The sequence below is a fragment of the Phacochoerus africanus genome, chromosome 15 (assembly GCF_016906955.1).
Source record: "Phacochoerus africanus isolate WHEZ1 chromosome 15, ROS_Pafr_v1, whole genome shotgun sequence".
NCBI classification, from domain to species: domain Eukaryota; kingdom Metazoa; phylum Chordata; class Mammalia; order Artiodactyla; family Suidae; genus Phacochoerus; species Phacochoerus africanus.
In genome coordinates this window covers 27547213-27566486 of record NC_062558.1, presented here as the reverse complement: position 1 = coordinate 27566486, position 19274 = coordinate 27547213, and the positions used below count along the sequence as shown (strand labels likewise).

General features: G+C 47.5%; 1 long non-coding RNA gene across 1 annotated transcript in view; it reads left to right on the top strand.

Annotated features, from left to right (window-relative positions):
- The first annotated feature begins 6530 nt into the window (after nucleotides 1-6530).
- The window catches only part of LOC125116194 (uncharacterized), a 111715-nt gene continuing 98971 nt past the window's right edge, over nucleotides 6531-19274 (top strand). Inside the window, exons 1-2 of the long non-coding RNA XR_007132277.1 lie at nucleotides 6531-6799; nucleotides 10464-10612. This is a non-coding gene — a long non-coding RNA (uncharacterized LOC125116194). The remainder of the gene's footprint in view (nucleotides 6800-10463; nucleotides 10613-19274) is intronic.

The following is a 19274-nucleotide window of genomic DNA, read 5'->3' as shown; positions in this document are numbered from 1 at the left end:
CTGAGTCACATGTCCAGGACTTATGAATTGCATCATCTGGCCATACTGATCAGATGGCAATGACCTGATTGGATTTAGTGCTAATGAGAATTATTATATTTATTTTTAATTTTTTTTATTTTTTTGTCTTTTTGCTATTTCTTTGGGCCGCTCCCACGGCATATGGAGGTTCCCAGGCTAGGGGTCCAATCGCAGCTGTAGCCACCGGCCTACGCAAGAGCCACAGCAACACGGGATCCGAGCCGCGTCTGCAACCTACACCACAGCTCCAGGCAACGCCGGATCGTTAACCCACTGAGCAAGGGCAGGGACCGGACCCGCAACCTCATGGTTCCTAGTCGGATTCGTTAACCACTGCGCCACGACGGGAACTCTGAGAATTATTATATAGAGTCCTGCCTCTGTGCAAGAGGCAAGTGGATGCTGGGCAGACAGATTAGAACTGAATTTTCTTTTCTTTTTTTTTTGTCTTTTTTTTTGCTATTTCTTTGGGCCGCTCCCGCGGCATATGGAGGTTCCCAGGCTAGGGGTCCAATCAGAGCTGTAGCCACCGGCCTACGCCAGAGCCACAGCAATGTGGGATCCGAGCCTCGTCTGCAACCTACACCACAGCTCACGGCAATGCCGGATCGTTAACCCACTGAGCAAGGGCAGGGACCGAACCTGCAACCTCATGGTTCCCAGTCGGATTCTTATCCACTGCACCACGATGGAAACTCCCCTGAATTTTCTTATTATGACTCTGTCTACTTGCAAAAGCAGGAGCTTGACATGGGGACTGGGAGCCTTGCTACATGTCAAAGTCTCAGCTGGTTCATTTCTCCTCAATTCAAACATCTTGGTCTTATGATGTTGTCTACATGGGTGAACATTTTACAAATATGGTGAAATCTGAAAATGCATGTAGTGTGTCAAATTTCCTCTCACAAAGTCTTAGCGAAAGGCCATTCTTTTCCCTCTCAGTTTGGGAAGTAACAAGATTACCAGAGTTCCTGTTGTGGCGCAGTGGAAACAATCCGACTAGGAACCATGAGGTTTTGGGTTCGATCCCTGGCCTCGCTCAGTGGGTTAAGGATCCGGCGTTGCCGGGAGCTGTGGTGTAGGTCACAGATGTGGCTCGGATCTGGTGTTGCTATGGCTCTGGCGTAGGCTGGCTGCAACAGCTCCAATCAAACCCCTAGCCTGGGAACCTCCATATGCTGAGGGTGCAGCCCTAAAAGGACAAAAGACAAAAAAAAAAAAAAAGAAAGAAAGAAGAAAGATTACAGGTGTTGGCATTCAGACTTGGGTTCCAAGTTTTGCTCTGTCAATGTCTAGCATGTGCCTTTGGGCAAGTGACTAAACCTCCATGGGCCTTGGCTATCTTACCTGTAAAATGGGCCAAATAATAACATCTGGTGGAGTTTCTGCTGGATTAAGGGAGGTGTTTTGTTTAAAGGGACCAGAGGATACCAACTGCTCCCTCCAAGTAATTGTCACCAAGTCAAGTTTGCTGCTAGGAGAATCCAATGCTCTAATCCTTAAAGACCAGATGAATTCAACTTAAAGAGATATTTTTTTTTTTTGTCTGTTTGGCATTTCTAGGGCCACTTCTGCAGCATATGGAGGTTCCCAGGCTAGGGGTCTAACCCGCAACCTCATGGTTCCTAGTCGGATTCCTTAACCACTGAGCCACGACGGGGAACTCCAAAGAGATTAAAATTTTAGAACTCACAGGTACTTGGAGATGGTCTGGGGCTAGTCACTTAGTTTACAGACACAAGAAAAAGAGCCAGGGAGGACTCGCTGGCGATTAGCATCTCGAAGGGGGAGAGGGTGGTCCTGTGGGCCTGAGCCCTTTCCATGTGGACTGTGATGTTATTCCCAGGAAGATCGTGTCAGAATCGAACAGAATCATAGGCATGGATGAAAAATGTCACCTGCCTTGGGAAAGGAATCTGAAAAAGAATGGCTATGTGTACATACATAATTTTTTTTATTATTATTACAGCAGCACCCGTGGCATATGGAGGTTCCCAGGCTAGGGGATCCAATCGGAGCTGTAGCTGCCGGCCTACACCACAGCTCACAGCAACGCCGGACTGTTAACCCACTGAGAGAGGCCAGGGATTGAACCTACGTCCTCATGGATACTGGTCAGATTCATTTCCACTGCCGGACTGTTAACCCACTGAGAGAGGCCAGGGATTGAACCTACGTCCTCATGGATACTGGTCAGATTCATTTCCACTGAGCCACGATGTGAACTGAGTAATTTTTTTAAAAAAGAAAAATGTCACTTGCCGTAGCAGTGACTAAAGGAAGCTGCAGCCACTAACCATCATCAGCTACTGCAGCAGCCCCTGAGGTGATTCAGGATGGAGCAAAACAGGATACTGGCCCCAAATAGTTAAGGTACATTTCAAAGGAAGGATTTCAATGAGCCAGACTCTTGCATCTTCCTATACATAGAAAAGCACTAAATTCATTAACTCAGAATGTCTGATTTTGCTTTAATTCACAGTAATCTTTTGATGTTCCAACTACCTAATTTTTTTTTTTTTTGGTCTTTTTACTATTTCTTTGGGCCGCTCCCTCGGCATATGGAGGTTCCCAGGCTAGGGGTCCAATCGGAGCTGTAGCCACAGGCCTACGCCAGAGCCACAGCAACGTGGGATCCGAGCCGCGTCTGCAACCTACACCACAGCTCACGGCAACGCCGGATCGTTAACCCACTGAGCAAGGACAGGGACCGAACCTGCAACCTCATGGTTCCTAGTCGGATTCGTTAACCACTGCGCCACGACAGGAACTCCCCCAACTACCTAATTTTTAATGCAAAAACTGCTATATATACTGGTTCCTCCCTTACCTCTTCAGGGCAGTCCCGCAGAGCCATCCGAGAGGCTGCCTCCCCAGCTTAAGTCCTCAGTTTTGTCTGCTATATAAAACACAACTCTTGACTTTAAGTTTGTTTGTTTTTTTTTCCAGTGGACAAGGACATCTACTTGGTGTCTTCGGAAACCTGGAGAATTTCTTCATGGGGAAAACCCACACACCTGGTAGCCAGAAGAATTCAGTGCATGTGAGAATAAAGGAAAACATGGGGAGAGCATTTTTTCCAACTCAGATACCGTCTTTTTTTTTTTTGTCTTTTTGCTATTTCTTTGGGCCGCTCCCGCGGCATATGGAGGTTCCCAGGCTAGGGGTTGAATCGGAGCTGTAGCCACAGGCCTACGCCAGAGCCACAGCAACGCGGGATCCGAGCCGCGTCTGCAACCTACACCACAGGTCACGGCAACGCCGGATTGTTAATCCACTGAGCAAGGGCAGGGACCGAACCCGCAACCTCATGGTTCCTAGTCGGATTCGTTAACCACTGCGCCACGACGGGAACTCCAGATACCGTCTTTTTAAGGAAAGATGTGGAGAGATAGACAGGTGAGACAGTTTGAAATATTAACTCTACAGTCAGATTGCCAGGATTGTGAATTCCAAGTCTTGGAATTACTGGTTTCTGTAAACTAAACACCTCGGTGTCTGGGTTCCCTCCCCTTCAAAAAGGATTAGCAATAATAGTCACCTGATGGGGTTGTTGTGAGGATTAAGTGGATTAATACTTGTAAAACCAGCTCAGAAGGAAGGAGCATAGGAGTGGAGGTTTTTACTATAATGTGTGCAAATTGAATAAGAGAATGTCAGTGTGATGAATTAACTCCTTTTGTAACCAAATCTGAGCGCTATTATGCAAATTTGGACACTAAATGGGTGGTTTTCTGGGGCTGAACCCAGAGCAGTAGGCTAGAATTCTACCAATGAACCACCGATGTTAACTGTTGAACCCGGAGTGGGAGGTTGTTCGTAGACAATCCAGGCTGCTGACAGTCTGCCTAGACCTCTGCTTCCAGCAGTGACCAAGGGGAAACAGGTTGAGGACCAAAAGTGGGTGACTGGGCACCAATTATAAAAGGGAATGGCATGGGCAAAAATTCCCTTCATCCTTATCCAGGGAAGCTGGGTGAGCTCCCCTGCGGGCATGGTGATGTCCACGAAGGCTGACCTCAGGGTCAATGTCAATCCGTGCTAACTTCTTCGGGGGTGCTTTCCCGTGCTGATCAGTAGCAGTGACATATCAATGTGTCTTCTTTTGTTTAAGGGAGGGAAATCGTGTACGAGCCCCCGTTATCCTTGCACTTTGAAAGAAAAGGCTTTTCTTTTAGCCTCCCAGGCCTCCCCTCAGTCTCAAAAGACTGAGTCAAGAATGAATGATTAGGAAATACTGATACAACTAAAAATGAGTTAAAACTGTCTCCATGATGTTACATCCTGCCTTGGTCCACGAACTTACTCTAACCAGCTTTTCACAAATGGTTTCTTCCTTGTTTCATTGCTCTCTTTTACTAATGCTTGCTTTCTGGTTAGAGTTAATGGCACCTGGTGTTTTCTTTCCCTTTGAAACACTCCCCACACCCGCTTCCTTTTGGGAGCAACCTTCACTGCAGAGAGAAGGTCAAGATGCGATAACCCCAAAGACCACCAGAAACCATGACCGGACCCTCTGACTCCAGCCTTGATGACTTGAAATGATCTATGGGGGGAGAAGAAGGCAGGCACCCTAATTCTTGTCAACAGCCCTGTTTTTTCAAGTTAAACCTATAAAACCCCTTGCTGTCCCCTCTCAGGGAAAGACACAGTTTTGAGTGCATTAGCCTGCTGTGGCCTCCTTTGCCTGGTAAAGCAATAAAGTTGTTCTTTCTGCTTCACCCCAAACTCTGTCTCTGAGACTTAACTGGTGCCAGTATATGGAGGCCACCTTTTGGCTACAGAAGGAGGAGGTTTTGACCCAGGAAGGTGAGTCAACACAGGTCATCAAGACATCTGGTGTGGAGTTCCCATCATGGCTCAGAGGTAATGAACCCGACTAGTATCCATGAGGACTTGGGTTCAATCCCTGGGCTTGCTCAGTGGGTTAAGAATTCGTTGTTGCCATGAGCTGTGGCATAGGTCACAGGTGTGGCTTGGATCTGATGTTGCTGTGGCTGCAGTGTAGGCCAGCAGCTGCAATTCAGATTTGACCCATAGCCTGAGAACTTCCCATATGCTGAAGGTGTAGCCCTAAAAAGACAAAAAAAAAAAAAAAAAAGACACCTGGTGTAATGGACCAATGCAGCCAAATAAGGAAAACAAAACTATATTTTCTGACAGGAGGAAGGAGGGTCAATCAGCCAATTCCTCAGCTAGGAACAGCAGAATGTGTTTTATTTCCCACTGATCTTGAGAAGCTTAAATAGTTAATATGATTTTTACAATTCTTCAAAAACTATAATTTGAAAAGATACATGGACCCTTACATTTACAGCAGCACAATTTACAATAGCCAAGACATGGAAACAACCTAAATGTCCATCAACAGGTGAATGAATAAAAAGGATATGGGGTGTGTGTGTGTGTGTGTGTGTGTGTGTGTGTGTACTACTCAGCCATAAAGAAGAATGAAATAATGTCATTTGCAGCTACATGGATGGACTTAGAAGTTTTCATACTAAGTAAAGTAAGTCAGAAAAAGGCAAATACCATATACTTACGTGGAATCTAAAATAGGACACAAGTGAACTTACCAAGAAGTAGAAACAGACTCACAGACACAGAGAACAGACTTGCTGTTGTTCTCTGGCGGTGGGTCAGGAGACGTGGGGGAAGCAATGGACTGCGAGTTTGGGATTAGCAGATACAAACCATTTCACAGAGGATGGAATAAAAACAAGGTCATATACTGTACAGCACAGAGAACTATATCCAGTATCTTATAATAAACCATAATGGAAAAGAAAAAAGATTTCTCCAGCCCTTTGGGCTGCAAAAAACAATAGTCCCTGCTGCTATGGGAGGCAGCCCAGCTCCCCTCCAGCGTCTTCTCCTCTGAGTCTTGTCTATAGTGTCACATGAAGTGGAGAACTGGGGAATTAATACAATTCGTTTAAAACTGAATCCTCTGCTTGCACCTGGAACTATCAGAATCAGTGTTTTTATGAAACAGTAAGTTAACCTTTTTGGGTGGAAGAGTTTTGTGAGCTGCGCTCCAGGCTGTCACGTACAATGACTTTTTCTCCAACCTCAACTACTAAGGAAACAGCTTTAACACACACACATTTATATCTTTACCCCACTCTAATTCCAAACATCTCAAAGGCAGAGTGTCCACCATCCTCACCCACGTCTCCAGAAGTGACTGGTGAACTGGATCAGAACTCACCAGGGCTACGATGCAGAGAGGTGAGGCAAGAAGGTGAATAACATAGGGTTTAGCGTGAGAGAAGCGAATTTCTCAGGGCCTCTTACAGGAACTGCTCCTCGCTCCTGTTCTCTTTCTCTCCCTAAGCTTCCAGCGGCCTCCAGGGATGCGCTCTTGTGTTGAGCGTCCTTTCTCAACCAGCACCTCGGGGCGGGGCCGGGCCGCGGCCAGGGCGGGGCCCAAGTGGGCGGGGCCTGGTAAGGGGAGGGGCGGGGCCTAGGTCGGTGGGGCGGGGCCTTAGTCTTGAGGGAGCTAGGGGTCCATGAGCACCCGGAGCCGCAGAGGCAGGACAAAAGTTGTGAGTATCCAAAGCTCGGGCAGCTGCCAGCAGTGGAGCCGCCGGGGCGACGACCACCATGCGGAGACCGGCGCGACCTTCTGAGACGCAGCTGGACCCGCCCAGTTCGGCGCCCGGGTCATTCTAGGGTCTGGGGCAGCGGCGGGGGCCGCGGGCGGGTGGCGTGAACCCAACCGCTGCAGGATGCCCTCCAAACACAGGGCCCCAGGGCTGTGCGCTGCTGAGCAGAGGTAAGTCAGGCGTTGGCGTCTGTTGTGCGGGCCGAGGGGCGTGGGTAGTTTGAACTTGGGGTTTGTTGGGGAAATCTGACGAGGGCGCCTCCGCCACCAGGAGCGCCTCTGCCGGGAACCCCTTCCCTGGCTGGGCAGACCCTGGGGCAACCATGTAGGGAACTGGTCAATTTGTCCCTTCCGGCATCCTCAGAAACTCTACCTGAAACCATTTGAAACATTTGAAATCAGGCCATGTTCTGTTCCCTGAAGTGAAGAGGGGGGCTTGGCTGAAAGAGAGCGCTTACTGTACCCCAGGCAGGTTTCCCCATCCCACAGCGGACACTTTGTGGCACTTAAGAGCCGGGAAGAGGGAGCAGGTTATGTGAGCCCTCTTTCTGCAAAGCATAGGATTGCATTCTATCCCCCATGTGTACCCTCAGCTTGTAAACTAGGGAGCTCAGGCGCATAGCCTGGCTTTTTGCATCCCTTCCGCCCAACCCCAGGTCCTAGAGCTGATCTTAGATCTCCGGGGACGGCGCGCTCACAAAGCAGCTACAGCAAACCCCAGCTTGGCAGAAATCTGGGACTCCCTTGACACCCCAGATTAGGTCCGATGTGCTTTGGGAGTTGCAGGCTTTTCAGGCTCAGAGACACTGTGTCTAGGGCGAGGGGTAGAGTCTCTAGAACAGAACTGGACTTCTGGGGTGTCTCATACCTGAAGCCTTTCATCCCAGTCCCCTCTCCATAAGGGGAATGGAGTGGAGGGGATTTAATGGAAACATTGCACAGCCCAGCGCCTGGAGCGTTCACGGCAGACCAGCTGGTATAGTGACCTGTTATTTTCATTCTGTACACTTGGGGCCCGGGGTCACTGCGCGGCCTCCGCGGGTGGGGCGGGAAGATTGGTCTCCAAGAACCGTGAGCAGCTGGCATCAAACACCTTTTCTCGCCCAGCACAGGCTCCTGTGGCCCTGGGAACAGGCCAGGGACTCCGCAGGGACCGCAGCTGCAGTGCACAGCTTCCGCCAGTGCCCTGGGGTGCGGCTGCATGAGGAGAAAATGCGGAAAATGTGTTTTCTTGCTGCCTGCGCTGTAGTGAAGGCAGAGGCACACTGCCAAATGATGTTAAAAGTTGCATTTGCTTTTCAGAAGTCATTATGCACAATCTGGAATGCCAAAGAAATCCACCTTCCTTGAAATTTGAAATTCTCCTATCAATATTGAAATTTGGAATTTGTACTTGTCTTGAGACAAGTTTCCATCTCTGTGTGTGTATGTACACTTTGTGTGCCTGTGTATGTGTAGGTTTGTTTTTTAAATTTTATCAATTTATTTATTTGCTTTTTAGGGCCACAGCGTATGGTAGTTCCCAGGCTAGGGGTCCAGTCAGAGCTGTAGCTGCTGGCCTAGGCCACAGCCACAGCAATGCCAGATCCCCGCCGTATCTGTGACTTATACCAAGGCTCATGACAATGCTAGATCCTTAACCCAGTGAGTGAGGCCAGGGATGGAACCTGAGTCCTCTTGGATGCTAGTCGGGTTTGTTACCGCTGAGCCATAACAGGAACTATTTATTTATTTATTGGCCGTGCCCACAGCACATGGAATTCCTGGGCCAGGAGATCAAACACTTGCCACAGGAGTGACCTGAGCCACAGCAGTGGCAATGCTGGATCCTTAATCGCTGGCTACCAGCAAACTCCTATTTTTATTTTTTTCAGTGTGCCTTAACTCACTCCATCTAGAGAAGGGTCAAAGAAACAATAGTCTGACACAACACTGGAGAAAACGCTGGCTATTCTGGACTTGTTAGGAGGTAGAATTGTTCTCCTCTTTATGGGCAATTTAAGGTAGTTTTCAGGAATAATTTTGGTTCCATACTTACAGACTTTAGAAATTGAGCTCCATGTCATATGAGAAGAATGGATTTTAACAAGCTGTTTAAACAAACTGGAGCATGTACTGTCCCTGTAATTTATCCGTTAAGCAAGTGCTTCCATTACAGAAACAAAGGTGCCAAGGTCAGGTGAAACATAAATCTTCTGCTATCTGCTCTTTGCAAGAATCACTCCACAACTGGGCCAACACAACGCATAAAACGGTCCTCGTTTTAAGAAAGTTCTTTCTTCATCACTTTTCTACACTGCCCCACCCCCTGCTTCCAGTGCAGATAGATATTCTTATTCAAGGAGACTGCATAGAGAAAAATACATTGAGAGATTCTATTTTAATTCAACCAGGAGTCTATATCAGAGGAAATAGCTGCATAACTGGAACAAATATGCCAAGTGTAATTATCACAATGGAGCAGGGGTGAGGAAACGCATGTTGAATGGAAGTATTGCTAAACAACCTCAGCTCATGGGACTCCGTGTGGTTTATTTAGAATCAAACATTTATTATCCAGAAAAGCATACAATGAAAAGCAAAGTTGTCCTTATCCATTTCTCTCTATTTCTAGCCTTGCTCTCGGGGGTGGGTACACAGTCATTTAAAACTCTAAAGGTTTTTGTTTTTTTATTTCTTTGGGCAATTACCTCCTTGTAGGGCTGTTTATTAGTGCGCCCAACTATTACTTTACCTGTGACCATTTTCCTCTCTTCTTCACTTCGAGAACTCTCATTGTGTTTGCAGCCCAGAATGCCCAGCTTAGAATAAAAACACCACCTCTCCCAGACACCCTTACAGAAAGGGATGGTCACATGATATCGATCTGGCCTATGAGATGCAAGATTTGATTCTGGGGCGGGGCTCCTGGAAGCCTGGATTCCGGGTCTTAGATGGCAGGGGGGAGGATACACTTACCCTGGGGAGGCCTGCTCTTCACCTCAGGGCCTGGGAGCAGGCTGCAGGTGCAGGGGGTGGGTTTCTCTCCCTTCTGGTGTGGGCTCATCTGGATGGCTCAGAAAGCTGCTCCAGTCTTGGTCTCTCAGCTTCTTGTGTTAGCATCAAGTTTCTTCCTTAGAGCGAGTTTCCCTTCCCTGTGGGACATCTGGGGCTCCCAAGTTAATTCCTGTGATCAAAATAGGCTGACTTTGGCCAAACTCTTGTGCTCCTCAGTCTTTAGTGGATCCCAGCAGAGTCTAAATGGGCAGAGACCTGAACTCTGTGGCAGATTGACCGGAGGATGGAGAAGGGGCACAAGAGTTAAAAGGAAGTGATGTGTGGGTCCAGGGTCCTCACAGAAAGTGAACTCTGCACAGAGGGAGAAAGATGTAAAAGACCTTTGGAATACATTTTAGCCACATGCAAGTTATCACTTGTGCAAATTCCACCTTACACTCACAGGCGGCAGGCTCTCTCCAAGGATGTCGCTACATGACTCTTGTTCCATGGAGAGTCATTTGCTGACAAATTACAGAACAAACTTCTTTCACATAAATATGACATTGCTAAGGAAATGCAGCTCTGATTTCTCTACCTCATTCTGGCCACCCTGTGGCCTGTGGAGTTCCTGGGCCAGGGATTAGATCTGAGCTACAGTTGGGACCTACACCCAAGAGGCAGCAATGCCAGATCCTTTAACCCACTGTGTCAGGCCAGGATTGGATCTGCATCTTGGTGCTGCAGAGATGCTGCCGATCCCCTTGTGCCACAGTGGGAACTCCTTTACATCCTTTGTAAACTGCTTTTTGATCTAACTAGACATCTTACTTCTTCTTTCCTTCATCCTCTCACTTAGCCATAGAAGACCAAGAAGGCCACTGACATCATAGACAGATTGCTCTTACTGTGAACTCTCTTCCTGTGACATGTCACATCCTCAGAGCAGAGATCGCCCTCCTGGAAGAAACCCGTGTTTTGTGAGGCATTCAAATTCACAATCCAGAGGTGAGTCATTGTTTATATTCAAAACTAATTGACTGCCCATATTCAATGTTAGCCATACTTAGGGGCTTCCATTTGTCCTTTGGAGGAAAGTTGTATTTCTGAGATGAATGTCTGTTTTAAAACTTAAAGCAAACATATAAGGCTAATTTTCACTGGCCATCAGAAGCCCATATGAGGTATATGATTTGCCTGAGCTGATCCAAAGTACGGGATTCTACTTTATTTTTTTTTTGTCTTTTGTCTTTGTTGTTGTTGTTGTTGTTGCTATTTCTTGGGCCGCTCCCGCGGCATATGGAGGTTCCCAGGCTAGGGGTCCAATCGGAGCTGTAGCCACCGGCCTATGCCAGAGCCACAGCAACGCGGGATCCGAGCCGCGTCTGCAACCTACACCACAGCTCACGGCAACGCCGGATCGTTAACCCACTGAGCAAGGGCAGGGACCGAACCCGCAACCTCATGGTTCCTAGTCGGATTCGTTAACCACTGCGCCACGACGGGAACTCCGGGATTCTACTTTAAATGGTGGAAATGGGTTAGGGAGACCAAGCATCATGGGAAAATTGGCTCTGCTTTTCAGGGATGTCAGAATGTGTCCTGCGATGGGAACTCCTGTTCAAAAGAGGAGCCTAGCTCCCATCCAGAAGGTTCAGTTTCTTCACAGAGGTTGCTTTAAGATGTCCGTGGGCCTATCAAAAGGGAGTCTTGAAGGCTCTTTCCCAAATACAACCATGTGATCACTGCGTCATCAGTGATGTTAGGATGGGCGGTGCCATCGACTCCTTGGTCCACCTGCAGAGGTTGGCAACCTTGGCTGCGGTGGGGCCCAGGAAATTTCTCCGCTCAGCAAGTTGTGGTTGGACACAGTGTTTTCATCAGGGCATCTGTCCAAACCGAACAAGAATATGTGGACAGTACCCATGTGACTGCCACCCATTCATCACTGATTTGTTCAACCTGAGGTCGGCCAGCAGTTGGAGGCATGAGATTTTGTATGGTGCTTGGGAGACGTATATTCTAGAAGAGAAAAAAAAAAAAACCTTTCTGATGTCAGGAAGCCTTTGGCATAATACCGAAGGACAAATCATGTTCGTGCACACAAATACATTTTAAATCTAAAGGAAGGGACTGGGCCAGAAAGGGGACCAATATAAATACAGTGACATGACCGTATAGAGCTTGTGTTTTCTTTTCTTTTTTTTCATATGGCTGCACCTGTGGCATATGGAAGTTCCCGGGTCAGGGGTTAAATTGGACCTGCAGTTGAGGCCTACCGCACAGCCAGGGTAACACCAGATCTGGGCCACATCTGCAACCTATGCCACAGCTCACAGCAGCGCTGGATCCTTAACCCACTGAGTGAGGCCAGGGATTGAACCCTCATCCTCATGGATACTAGTTAGGTTCTTAACCCTATGAGTTATAACTCCTATAACAGTTCTTGAAATGACAGATATATACGGCTGGAGAGGAGATTATTGGCCACTGAGAATCAGGGCTGGTGGTGAACTGTTGGATTTTGGAAGGTCATAAGTGTGGTCCTTGAAGCTCTCTCTGGGCCTCCCCCATTGCCTGGGTATCTTGGCAGGACAGGAGATCTTCACCCCCAAGCTCCTCTCTGCCTGGTGCAAATCACGGGCTCTGGCTGTCTTTCCAAAACTGCCCTGAGTTCTCTCTGGGGCTCCAAGTGAGAGTAGTGACGAGACCATCGTTTCAACTGGGCCTTACAAAGCTCTTGCACTCTTCTCGAAGGATCCCCCTCCTGCCATGGAGCGCTAAAAGCAATTTCGGGAAACACTAGCCTGAACACAACTTCGTTTCTCATTCGGTACATGATCGTCGGTTGTAACACCCACTGAAGGGAAAAAGATTGATGTTCCTAGGTTGAATTTTGAGATTAAACGGAGGCTGGCTTGTCTGGGCACAGGGCATCTATCAATACACGTCCCTGCAGCTTCATAACATGTCTCTGGATTCTGATATAGCATTTTGTGGTCAGCTGGTTCAGGGACAAAATTGAGGCCTTGGCCGCTGATGTTTATGACTTTCCACATAAGCTTTCAGATAGAATTTGTCTTACATTTTGCTCGAGGTATGCTGGGACCCAAGTGTAAACCTCCTGGAATTCCCAGAGGAATGTGTCACATGAATCAAGACAAAGGACACAGCCTGAGATTTCTTGATGAGTTGGTATTTGGAAGATGTACTAAACTGTGTCTATAATGAAAGGAAGCTTAAGATTTGCCTTTCCTATAATTGCTTTTTCTGTGTTTGAAATGCAAGGAGAATATAAAGGTTTACTCAGAAGATTCAGTCTGAAAGTTTCACTCTCAAGTCTGGCTGGCTGTGTGTCCACTCACTTCAAATAGAGAATATTCTTGTGCTGCACCGGGGGTTTTAAGAAATGTTGCCTAGCCCTACATTTCCATCTCAAGGTCTCAGCTGTAGGTGTGCTGGTTGCTTCTGAGGTATCATTGTGCGTCAGCCGACTTAGTGCAGAGAGCTAGGAAATGTACACATATGCACACTAACCCTTGTATCCATGTATAACACATCCATCCGTATCTATCCATCCATCCATCCATCATCTATCTATCTATCTATATCTATTTTACCATCTCTCCCTCTCAAACATGATTTATATGTTTTCCCTTATTTTTGACTTCTTTTTCTGACGGTGAGAAACTTGGTTCTCATGATCTCTTCAATGTTTAAGCATTTCTTCAATCCTAGTGTAAATGGTTTCAGAATTGCCAATTGTCTTCAAGCCTTACACTGTCCAGTCAGAAGACAGTTTCTAAAGTTACTCAGGCTAGGAGTTCCCGTCGTGGCGCAGTGGTTAACGAATCCGACTAGGAACCATGAGGTTGCGGGTTCGGTCCCTGCCCTTGCTCAGTGGGTTAACGATCCGGCGTTGCTGTGAGCTGTGGTGTAGGTTGCAGACGCGGCTCGGATCCCGAGTTGGTGTGGCTCTGGCGTAGGCCGGTGGCTACAGCTCCGATTCAACCCCTAGCCTGGGAACCTCCATATGCCGCGGGAGCGGCCCAAGAAATAGCAACAACAACAACAACAAAAAAGACAAAAGACAAAAAAATAAATAAATAAATAAAAATAAAGTTACTCAGGCTAGATCTTTTCTTCTTTGTTTCCTTTAGGATGGCTCTGTTATTCATTTGTAATATCGTTTGATTCACTATTACCTTTAATGTTTATTTATACCATTGTGGTTTCTTCTCCCACATCCCGATTTTCAAAAAATCATGTGTTTCCTATTAGCATATCTGAAACTCTGCTGTGGTTCTGAGTCAAAGTTATACAAATTGTCTGCTCAGGGAGGTGTGCCTCCCTTTTCCATCCCTATCCACCCCCTTTCCCATCCCTTTATTTGCACATCTTTCCATGCCATCCCCAATCTTTTTAGTTTCTGGTTTCTCTTTCCTATAATTATTTTGCACCAATTAGCAGATACATGTGCATTTTCTTAGATCTCCCTTCTGACAGGAAGGAGAGAGTTATAAATCCTCTTTTGTACCCGTGACAGTGTAGGTGGAAAGTCATCCATTTCAGTCTCTCATTCTTTCCCCCACCCCCTTTTGTTTATTTATTTATTTTTTTGTCTTTTTAGGGTTGTGCCCATGACATATGGAGGTTCCCAGGCTAGGGGTTGAATCAGAGCCTACACCACAGCCACAGCAACGCAGGATCTAAGCCGCATCTGTGACCTACACCACAGCTCGTGGCAACACCAGATATGTAACCTCACTGAGTGAGGCCCGGGATCGAACCGGCACCCTCATGGTTCCTAGTCGAGCTCGTTTACTGCTGAGAATGAGAACACAATGGAAACTTCCAAGGATATTTTTTTATTTCCGATATTTTGCAGCTACAAATAGTGCTCTAAGGAGTGAACACGTACACATGGATTTTTACATATTTAGAGGAATGTCTTCAGAGTGGCTTCCTAGAAGTGAGACTTCTGGGTCAAAACATAAGTGCCTATGAAGTTTTCTGAAGGGTTGCCAAGTTTCTCTGCAGAAGAGCTGTGCCAGGAGGGACTCTCACCAGCCACCTAGGAATACCCGTTTCCCTGCAGCCTCGCCAGCAGGATGTGTTGGCATGCTTTTTAATTTTTGCCAGTCTTTTGGGTGAGAAATGGTATCAGCCTTGTTTTGATTTTCATGTAGTTAGAGTGAGCCTGAACACTTTTTCGTATGTTTGAGAGCCATTTTTGTATCTTGTGAATTTTCTGCTCACACAGTGGTTACATTGCTATTTCGGTTTGGTTTAGAGAAGTGCTGGTTTCAGGGGGAATTCAATTTCTTGTTCAAAAACATGTCATTGGTTTCAAGTTAAACACTGGTGTCAGGAGTTCCCCTTGTGCCTCAGTGGGTCAGGAAACCGACATAGTGTCCGTGAGGATGTGGTTCCATCCCTGGCCTCGATCAATGGGTGAAGGATCCGGCGTTGCCACAAGCTGCGGTGTAGGTCGCAGATGTGGCTCGGATTTGGTGTTGCTGTGACCGTGGTGTGGGCTGGCAGCTGCAGCTCCAATTCAACCCGTGGCCCAGGAACTTCCATATTCTACAGGTGTGGCTGTAGAAAGAAAAAAAAAAATATCGGTACCTAATCTGATTGTGCCTCAAGAAACCTTCAGCAGTGTCCGTAAGGAGGCAAAGAAGGAGGACCAAATTCAGGCTACGTGGATGCCAGTGCCAGTCACCCCCGAACAACCTGTGCAGCCTGGGGCTGGCCATATGGCCTCTCTGTGGTCAATGTGTATTTGTTGCGTGAAGAGTGAGTTTAGAAGTAGTCTAGGACGTTGACCAGAGATGAAGCACATGGGATTGTCGACACTATAAGAATGGGTGACAGAGCAAATAAAAGTATAGTGAGCATGGAAAGTTAGGACCCCTAGAGGCATTTGTCTAATTCTGGAAAAGGTTTCCTCCACTTGCCTGTCATTAGAGGTGATTTATCGTTTCAGATACGCTGATGTGGTTTGTTTTGTGTTTCTCTAATGCCAACCATCCACCATTTTGGTGATTTCGTTTTTATGCCATATTAACGGTGGGCCATCTTTATGAGCTTAACCGTGATATGCACCCCGTACATAACCATTCAATTACAATTACAATTCAGCTCACTTAAAAAAAACAAAGCAAAACAAAACAAAACAAAAAACCAAGAAGCATATAAGTTCATCTAAAAAGGAAACTTGACATCCACCACCATACACAGAAAACTGGGAGTTCCCGTTGTGGCATAGCAGAAACAAATCTGACTGGGATCCATGAGGACGCAGGTTCGATCCCTGGCCTCGCTCCGAGGGTTAAGAATCTGGTGTTGCTGTGAGCCATGGTGTAGCTCACAGACGTGGCTCGGATCTGGCGTTGTTGTGGCTGTGGTGTTGACCTGCAGCTGTAGCTCTGATTTGACCCCTTAGCCTGGAAACTTCCATATGCTGCAGGAGTGGCCCTAAAAAGAAAAAATGTAACTTTTGAGTAAATGAGTCCAGAAATAGATATTCTGGCAGAATTTCACATTCCATTTTAAGAATTATAGAAGGAAATGAAGCAGTACTAATGAGCTTCCACAGAGGGCATCAGAATTTTCTGGCTGAACCAATGACTGTAAGCCCAGAGGAAGGGATACTCTGATTGGTAATCCTGGTCACGTGTCCACACCTAGAATAGGTGGGCTCCAGTCAAACCAGTGGCCTGAGTCAAGTCAGGGTGGCTTCTCAGAGAGAAATTAGAGGACTTTTCCATCAACGGGGGAGGATACCTAGATGGTAGTGATGAGAAGCCACAGAAGTGGCCTCCAAGCTCTTTCTCATTCCCTGAAGTTCATCCCAGCCTTCCCTTTTGCCCCAGTTGTTAGGGAAACATTCTGAACCAGAACTCATGGCTCTGCTTTTGTTTGTTGGGCTCCTGGCTTGTGATTTCCAGAAAGAGCAGGTCAGGAGGGCTGGGCTCACGTGAGACGTAGAAGGCTCCCTTCACCTAGGTGATTTCTTCTGATGTTCTAGTTAATCATACCTATGCCTGTGCCTGGGACATGTCCAAGGGCAGGACGGCCCATCTGCTGCAATGCATTCATGACAGGGAAGCAGGGAAGCTAATGCGCTATTTTTTTTTTTTTTTATGGTCACACCCCTGGTATACGGAAGTTCCCCGACCAGGGATTGAATCCAAGCCACAGTTTCGGCAGCACTGGACACTTTAACCCACTGTGCCGGGCGGGAGCTGGGGGTTGGAACTCCGCAGTTGGATTGTTAACCCACTGCACCACAGTGGGAACTCCTACACTGTCTATTTTGTTGTTGTTGTTGTTGGTCTTTTTGCCTTTTCTAGGGCTGTTCCTGCGGCATATGGAGGTTCCCAGGCTAGGGGTCGAATCGGAGCTGTGGCTGCTGGCCTATGCCAGAGCCACAGCAACGCCAGATCCAAGCCACATCTTCGACCTACACCACAGCTCATGGTAACACTGGATCTGTAACCCACTGAGCAAGGCCGGGGAATCGAACCCACAACCTCATGGTTCCTAGTCAGATTCGTAAACCACTGAGCCACGACGGGAACTCCTACACTGTCTATTTTTAATGTTCCTGGCCTGCCAAGCAGGTTGCAGCTCCTCCTTGAGGCCATCTGTTGCAACCCCTGCCTTTCTCTTTACAAGTGTACCCTTATAGATTTACGAGTCTCCCCAAGTATGGACAAGCCCTATCATCTAGGCAAAACATGATATTCCCTCTAAATCTGTCTTAGTCCTTTGTCCCTGCCATAACAAATGACCATAGACTTTATGCCTTGAAACAACACAAATTTCCTGCCTCACAGTTCATTCAGTAGGTCAGAAGTCCACTGTAAGTCTCAACCAGGTGTTGGCAGCGCTGCATTCTTTTATTTATTATATATATATATATATATATATATATTTATTTATTTATTTATTTTTGTCTTTTAGGGCCATGCCAGCAACATATGGAAGTTCCAAGGCTAGGGGTGGAATTGGAGCTGCAGCTGCCAGCCTACGCTACAGCCATAGCAACTCCAGATCCGAGGCATGTCTGCGACCTACACCACAGCTCTTGGCAATGCTGGATCCTTAACCCACTGATCGAGGCCAGGGATTTAACCTGTGTCCTCATGGATGCTTGTTGGGTCTGTTACAGCTGAGCCAAGACGGGAACTCCTCTTCTAATTAAAAAAAAAATTTTTTTTTTGGCCTCATCAGCAGTATGAGGAAGTTCCTGGACTCAGTACTGAACCCGTGCCACAATAGTGGCCCGAGCCATGGCAGTGATAACACCGCCTCCTTAACACTCCAGGCCACCAGGGAACTCCAGCAGCACTGCATTCTTTCTGGAGGCTTTAGGGGAGAATAAATTTTTTGCCCCAGTCAGGTTGTTTCTTGAGGTGGTGGCTAACTGTCCACTGTCTCCAGCTTCTGGAGGATGCCCACATGCCTTGGCTCAGAGTCCCCTTCCTCCGTCTTAAAGGCCAGTCATTGTGTGGTGGTCCCTCCATGCTTCCAATCTCTTCTGCCTCTATAGCTGTTGCATCTCTCTCTGACTCCTTGGCCTTCCTCTTCCACTTTCAAAGGTTCACATGATGATAGGGAGTACAGGGGTTTAATCCAGAATAATCTCCCTAGGTTAAGGTACCTCACCTTAAATCCATTAACAAAGAGCTTTTTGCCAAAGGATGTAACATCAGAGTTCCCGTCGTGGCGCAGTGGTTAACGAATCCGACTAGGAACCATGAGGTTGCGGGTTCGGTCCCTGCCCTTGCTCAGTGGGTTAACGATCCAGCATTGCCGTGAGCTGTGGTGTAGGTTGCAGAGATGGCTCGGATCCCGCGTTACTGTGGCTCTGGTGTAGGCTGGCGGCTACAGCTCTGATTCGACCCCTAGCCTGGGAACCTCCATGTGCCGCGGGAGCGGCCCAAGAAATAGCAAAAAAAAAAAAAAAAGATGTAACATCTTCACAGGTTTCAGTGTCTAGCTCGTGGGCATCCATGTGAGGACGTTGGGTACCACCAAAGCTAGTCTAGTCCAAGTGCTAAAGTTGGCCAGGGTTGGGGTAGAAATTTCTGAGGTCACGGTGTCTGCCCTCTGATGGGAGCTTCTGAGCTCCTGACCTTGTGCATGTGTACTGGGAGCCTGCTGCTAACAGAGCTGGTGTATTTCTATGCCCCATCCCTTAAGTGATGGAAAGAGCCCAGCCTGGCCTGGGCGAGGCTGGTGACCTAAATGCTCTGTGCATACCTTCCCACTTAGGTGTGCAGCCTGCTGCTGAGGACCACCTGGGGTGGAACCCCTGGCACGACCCTCTAGCTCTCCAACTCTGAACAAGCCACCTAACTCCTCAGCCTTGGTTTCTTCTTCTGCAGTGTGGGGGACTCCAGGGCTTCCTCTGTTTAAGGCTCAGTGCCAGGCCATGTGGATGTAGCCATGATCAAGGCCGACCAGGTCTACCTCGCAAGGTGTTTACCCTGTAGTTCAAGGGAAAGTCAACTTTAAGCACAACTGTACAGAAATCCACAGGCTGCTTTCAAATGGGAGAAAGTGGTTTGAAGACTAAACCTCAGTATTAAGTGATGCCATTGTTAGCGGGCCTCAGGTAGGGAGGAGGGCTTGGCAGAAAACCTCATCTAGGGAAGAA